The sequence below is a fragment of the Vulpes lagopus genome, chromosome 5 (assembly GCF_018345385.1).
Source record: "Vulpes lagopus strain Blue_001 chromosome 5, ASM1834538v1, whole genome shotgun sequence".
NCBI lineage: Eukaryota > Metazoa > Chordata > Mammalia > Carnivora > Canidae > Vulpes > Vulpes lagopus.
This window is the reverse complement of record NC_054828.1, coordinates 85,053,324-85,060,872: the sequence shown is the minus strand read 5'-3', so window position 1 is coordinate 85,060,872 and position 7,549 is coordinate 85,053,324.

Below are 7,549 nucleotides of genomic sequence, written 5' to 3'. Positions count from 1 at the left end.
GTGGGATCCAGCCCCGTGTGGAGAGAATTAAAAGATTCTCTCCCTCTGCCTCTCTCCCCTGCTTGTGTTCTCTCTGTCAAATGAATAAATAAAATCTTTTAAAATTTTAGAAGAAAACTGAGTTGCATCACTTCAGGGTACCATACCAGCTCCTCCAGATACAGAGGAACCCCTTAAACTGAGGGACCCCCAGTTCAGAAGACAAGAAAGAGAACTGAAGAAAGAACCTAAATCTTGGAAATTCTGAGGTCAGTATTCCCCAAACATAAGATCCTTAACAGTTGCCCCCTCCATTGGTTCATGAAGGAGCTATGTAATGGGGCCCTGTAAATCACTGAAGGTTCTAGCGCAGCCTTCTGTACAAAGTTCCAAGCTTTTTTTTTTTTTTTTTTTTAGATTTATTCATTTATTTAGAGAGAGAGAGGGAGAGAAAGAGAGAGAACGAGCTGGGGAGAAAATCCGACTCAGGGCTTGATCCCAGGATCCAGAGACCATGACCTGAGCTGAGGGCACATATTTAACCATCTGAGCCACTCAGGTGCTCCTATAATTTCAAAGAGAAGTAAGGAGAAGTAAGTAAACCTGACTCTATTTGACAGGAAAGGAAAGGGGACAGGGGGTGAGAGGTTGGGGAACTAAATTCATAGACCATTAACCACATGCAAGGAACTGTGCTAGATACTTCCCCTACATTCGCTCGCATGATCCTATCATTCCTATGACGTCATTCTATTTTTATCTCCATATTATAGAAGAATGGACAAATTCACAAATTTGAAGTGATTTGCCCAGGATCACCAGCTAATAATGGCAGTGCCAGGATCAAACATAGGTGTGTCTTCATCCAGAGCCAATGCTCTTCCACAAAACATGTCTATCGCTGTTGTATTAGGTCAGATGGAAGACCGGGCATTTGGCAAACATAGTGGTCAGAATGTAGAACAAGGAATCCTGACAAGGTCACAGAACATTTAAGGACACGATTCTCCTGGAAGCTTATATTCTAACAATCCCTCCTTTGTTTCCCTTTCTTCTTTGTCTTCTTCCTCCTTCTTCTTTTTCTTTTTTCTTTTCTTTCTTTCTTTCGGCTGGCTAAAAAGAACTCATTAAATTTAAATTTTTATCATTTACAAAAATGTTGTATGGTTTAAAAAAAGAGAGAGAGATGATGTTTTACCAGAGTGTTTAAAATTACATGATTCTGAGAGTAGCACCAAGACTTGTTATAGAAAATACTGCTTGTCTCCCAAGTGTCAGTACTTGGATGCCAATCCAGCATGTTCCTATTTATTATTTCCTTACAATTAATTATAAATCAATTACATCATGCATTTTCATGAAAATAATTCTACGCACTTTCTATTTGTCCTGATTTTATTCCATTTAAGATGAAAGGTGGTAGTAATATTGAGGGGAATGATTTGCTGCGAGAACAACATAATTAACAGGTAGCACTTACTGTGTGCCATGCTTTATGTTCTAAATGCTGTATGATTAATAACTCATTTAGTCCTCGCAATAACCCTATAAAGTAGTATACTACAATATTCCTCTTTTACAGATCAGGAAACTGAGGCACAGAGAGGTTAGTAACTTCCCCAAAATCACATGGCTAGTAATTAGCAGATCTAATTTTCAAATTCATTTCCTTTCTTTTTTAAAAAAATTATTTATTTGAGAGAAAGAGAGCTGGGTAAGGGGAATAGGGAGAGAGAGAATCCACAAGCACAACCCCCACTGAGCACTGAGCACAGGGCACCCACCACCACCACCATACGGCTCCATCCCAGGACCATGAGATCACCACCTGAGCCCAAACCAAGAGTCAGCCACTCAACTGACTGAGCCACCCAGGTGCCCCTCTTTTCCTTTTGGAAGACACAAGAAAATTCAGTTTCTCTGAAACATTAGAAGAAAAGGAAAGGTGTCAACAACCCAAACTTTGAATGCCAACATATACTTGGCACAGTTTTAAGTGTTCTACATGTATGATCCAATCCTCATACATCTGCTATTTTTATTCTAATTTTACCCATAGTGAAAGTAAGACACAAAGAGGTGAAATAACTTGCCCTGGGTGCACAGCTGGTAAGTGCCAGAATTAATAAAGCAGAGTAAAATGTTGAAAAAAATATGAGAGAAAAGGCATTAAAAACCAAGGTCATTGGAGTCTCCATAGCAGAGGGCAACCTGACCCGAAATTCGTCACCATTTCTCACGAAAGAGAGAGAGAGAGAGAGAGAGAGAGAGAAAGCTACTCTTGAGTAAGTCCTGCAGGCCATGCCTGGGTGATAGAGGTTTTCATCAGTACATCTGGTTCCTGCCCGGGTCCCTCCCCCCGACATCGATGGCGGTTACAAGATTTCTGTCCTCGATCACTAAAGTGGAACCCGAAGATGAGAAAGCCGTCAGATTGCCCCCGGGTCAGTGCTTTCATAGGCTTTCCCCTTTAGTTCTCATCTTACCGGAGACTTCAAGATCATTCAACGGAGTCCACCCTCTCTCTGATCCTTCAACACTCTTCGCCCGCTTTCACAACATCCCCTCCTGCTTTCCCTTCTCTGGATCTTCCTCTCAAAGTCCTTTGTCAGTTTCTTCTCTATGTGGCTTTTTTTTTTTTTTTTTTAAGATTTTATTTATTTATTCATGAGGGGGTGGGGCAGGGACACAGGCAGAGGGAGAAGCAGGCTCCATGCAGGGAGCCCGACGCGGGGCTCGATCCCGGGTCTCCAGGATCACACCCTGGGCTGAAGGTGGCGCTAAACCGGTGAGCCCCCCGGTCTGCCTTCTATGTGGCCTTGAAATATCAGGTTCCAACCTGGTACCCTCTCTCCCCTCCGCTCTTCTATCCTCCACCATGGCTGTAAATATCTGTATGCTATTGATTCCCATGCTTAGCTCTGTCTGTCCTGGTCTCTTCTCTGGGCTCCACATCTGTGTATATCTGTATTGTCAACATTTCAGAGTTAAGATGTTCAAAACAGGGATCCCTGGGTGGCCCAGCGGTTTGGCGCCTGCCTTTGGCCCAGGGCGCGATCCTGGAGACCCGGGATTGAATCCCACGTCGGGCTCCTGGTGCATGGAGCCTGCTTCTCCCTCTGCCTGTGTCTCTGCCTCTCTCTCTCTCTCTGTGTGACTACCATAAATTAAAAAAAAAAAAACAAAACAAAACTAAAAAAACGTTCAAAACAGAACTCCTGATCTACCCCAAAGCTGATTTTCCTCCCAATCTTTTCCATCTTAGTAATTGGGAAAAACCAGCTACCAGGTAGGAGTTTGTGCCAGAAACACAGGACTCAGCCTTGACCACATCCAGCTTTTCACTGAGGCCTGCAGATTTTTTTTCCAGAATAGATCTCAGTCCCATCTATCTCTTTCTATTGTTTCAGCCCAGGTCAACTCCATCTCCCACCCAGTCAATGGCAATAGCCTCTTAACTGCTTCAGCATTTTACAGTGTAGCTGGCATCATCCTTCTTCTGAAAACCTCTCGGTGACTGGCCATCTTGCTTCAAATAAGATCCAAGATTCTCGGTGACTGCCTTTGGCCCCCTTCACCTCTCCCCTCACCTGCCACCTTTGCTGGCTTCTTTCAAGGCCTTGATCAGAGCAAACTCTTACCTGCTTCAAAGCCTTTGCTAATGCTGCTAACCCTGAGAAGACTAGACCCTGTCTCCTCTCTTTAGTTGGCTAATTCATTTTCTGAGGGCTCGGCTTCAATGGCATCTCCTAAGACTCCCCGTCTCTCTTTATGTCTCTCATTATGCTCTCTGAAAGCTCTTAATGCATCCTGTGCTTTTCCTCCTAAGAGTGATTATTTGATTAATATCTATCTTCTCTAACTGAATGTAAGCCTCAGGAGGGCAAGGACCTTGTATTTTATTCACCAGTCTATGTGACTGACAGAGGTCTGACCTTAGACTTAAGATACATTTTTAAAAAAATTTTTTTTAAATACATTTTTTTAAAGATTTTATTTATTTATTTATGAGAGACACAGAGAGCAGAGACACAGGCAGAGGGAGAAGCAGGCTACCTGCGGGGAGCCTGATAGGGGACTCAATCCCAGGGCCCTGGGATCATGACCTGAGCCAAAGGCAGACGCTCAACCACTGAGCCACCCAGGTGTCCCAGACTTAAGATATTTTCAAAGTGAAAGCTTTTATCTGGCTTCTTTGTTGAGTGTTTTCAGTGTCTAATAAATTGGGATTTCTCTTTCACAATCTCCCACCTGAATCCTGAGATAATGGGCAAGGATGGCTTAGCAACTTTACTGACTGTCTTTTTTCACTCGTGACAGGACTAAAACACATGCTGCTGCTGAGAGATGTGGCTAGCTGGGAGGGGCGGGAACTGGGCAGTGAGCCACGTGGGAAGAGGCCCTGCGTGTGGATGAGGTTGTTTAGGCAAAGCTGGAGTTTCTCGAATGATGAGACAGGACACTTACACAGAATGAAAATGCAAGGTTGCAAATTCTGTCTGAGAGCTGGAAAGGGGAACTGAGTGATGAATGGGGTTGGGGGTAGGGGGCTGGGAGAGGTTCAGAAAAGGCAGTACTGGCTACTTCATAATTTACTGCATCACTTCTGCTTTCAGCATCTGCTGTGAACAGATGGTGGGCAATGATCTCTTTAGCCAACTGAGCCAAGGAGGGAGTAAACCTCCCCAGTCTTTGTAAACTATAGACTGCCTGTGTGTTGGCCCAGGAAGGGGGCTATTGCCCTGCAACAATTGATAATTAGCTGGAGATCTCCCTCCCCCAGCTCAGAACTCTTATCTTTGATTCCTAAGTGAACTATATTGATAACTTGGTCAGATATTGACTTAGGTTTTCCTCCAAATCCCTGAGACTCCTTACTTCCCCCAGCCCCAAATCTAGCTATCCTCAAAGATTTTTTAATAAATAGGTGGCCTTTCATATCCTTGGGGGATATGCCCAAATTAAAGAACAATCCTATTAAAAGGGAGAGGAACTTTCATGAATCCCTTTTTCCCAGTGGTGTTTGGAAATATTTTTATGGTAATTACATTATTTAAATAATACAAAGTATTATAAAAGCATAAATCCATAAATGTTGTTAGGCTTATAGCTCTTTACAGCTATCAAAAAACACAGTTATAAATTAAACACCAACGAAACTACATGAAGTTAAAAAAAATCAAAATACCATCATCACTTAATGTGACAGGTTACACTTGGGTAAAATGAAATCACCTGCAACATGAATATAGTGGTGACAGGTACAGGGCAAATTTTTTGTGCTGGGCATCCTGCACCACTATTTACTGAGTTATGACTCTATTCTCCCATAATGTTCCCTTCCTTGGTTTCTTCATTCCATCGTGGCATCAAGTAGCTGTCACTTGGTGCTAACGCATTGTTTTCATATTATTTGCTTCTGTTAACATTTCATTAAATTATGGCAATTTGGCACTTTGGTACCAACAAGAACAAGCACAAATGGACCTGCAATACTGAAATTGTATTATCGGAGGATCATACAGATCATCTAGAACTGCACACCATCCCATATGGCAGCCACTAGCCATATGTGGCGCTGAGCACTTGAAATATGGGTAGTCTGAATTAAGGGGCACATAGATGTAAACTACACTCATATCATACTCTGATGACTTAGAATAAAAAAAAGCAACAAAGCTCATTCAATATTTTAAAATTGACTTCATGTTAAAAATCACATTATGTGGGGGTACATTGGATTAAATAAAATACATTGTCAAGATTAATCCCATCTGGGTTTTTTTTTAAGATTTTATTTATTCATTTATGAGAGACAGAGAGAGAGAGAGAGGCAGAGACACAGGCAGAGGGAGAAGCAGACTCTATGCAGCCCAACGTGGGACTCGATTCCTGGTCTCCAGGATCAGGCCCTGGGCCGAAGGCAGGCACTAAACCACTGAGCCACCCGGGCTGCCCCCCACCTGGATTTTTTGTTTGTGTTTATTTTTTCTTTTTAAAATATGGATCCTAGAAGGGCACCTGGGTAGCTCAGTTGGTTAAGCATCTGCCTTCAGCTCAGGTCATGGTCCCGGGGTCCTGGGATTGAACCCCATGTCTGGGGCTCCCTGCTCAGTGGGGAGTCTGCTTCTCCTTCTCCCCATCCACCCCCCACCCCAGCTCATGCTCTTTCTCTCACTCTCTCTCAAATAAATAAAATCTTTAATATATATATGTCATTTAAATTATATTATACACAATGTATTTCTGAGACTACATGGTCTAGAATAATTGTGTGTGAGAGAGAAAACATGTGTACAACAAACTGAAAATACTGTATAAAAAATTCTCATAGAAAACGTGGGGGTATCCAAAACACATAGATTTGGTTTCTAGTTTACTACTGCTCTAGCATTTAATGGCTGCATTCTTTCTCAGAAGCTAAGGGTACAAAATCAGCATAGGACTTTTCTCTGCTTTCCCTCCAGTATCCTAGCGATATATTTCTGTGGTTTTCCCACATGGCTTCCTTGTAAAAGTGTCTGGGGAAGGCACTTCCATCCCTCCCAGAACATATGTACTGCCATATACGGTCATTTCACAATCATTTGATCAAAAATTGTTGTCTCCTGGGGAAACTCATGGTAGATAAAAGACCAAAAAAAAGTGAGAATGTACTTTTTGGGCAGATTCAACAACTACTTCCCAAGCTACACACAACTACTGAAAATCAGGGACTACATTAGTTAAGGAATTGGTCTAAAACAATGTATAGAGGGCAGCCCAGCCGGCTCAGCGGTTTAGCGCCACCTTCGGCCCAGGATATGATCCTGGAGACACAGGATGGAGTTCCATGTCGGGCTCCCTGCATGGAGACTGCTTCTCCCTCTGCCTGTGTCTCTGCTGCTCGCTCTCTCTCTGTCTCTCATAAATAAATAAATAAATAAATAAATAAATAAATAAATAAATAAATACAATGTATAGGAGTGCCTAGGTGGCTCAGTCAGTTGCATATCCGACCCTTGATTTTGTCTTAGGTCATGGTCTCAGGGTCCTGGAATTGGGCCCCAAGTCAGGCTCCACGCTCAGCATGGAGTCTGCTTGAGACTCCCTCCCTCCCCTTCTGCCCGCTCCTCCTCCCTGCTCTGACTCTAAAATAAATAAATAAATAAATCTTAAAAAAAGAATAAAAAAGAATAAAAATAAATAATAAATAAAATAATATATAGCCAGCTACCCAATCGCATTCACATAGCAATTTATCTATTTATTTATCTATTTACGAGAGACACACAGAGAGAGAGAGAGAGGCAGAGACACAGGCAGAGGGAGAAGCAGGCTCCATGCAGGAGCCAATGTGGGGCTTGCTCCCTGGACTCCAGGATCATGCCCTGGCCCAAAGGTAGGTGGCGCTAAACCGCTGAGCCACCCGGGCTGCCCCACAAGTATTTTCTGAATATCTACAGACACAAGGCCCAGCAGTAGACACATGTAAAACAGAAAAGCAAATAAATCAGGGATTTGCTGTCAGGAAGCATCCAATAGAAGTGATAATGATGTGGGTAGGCCTGGTCCGAGGACCTAAAGAGGG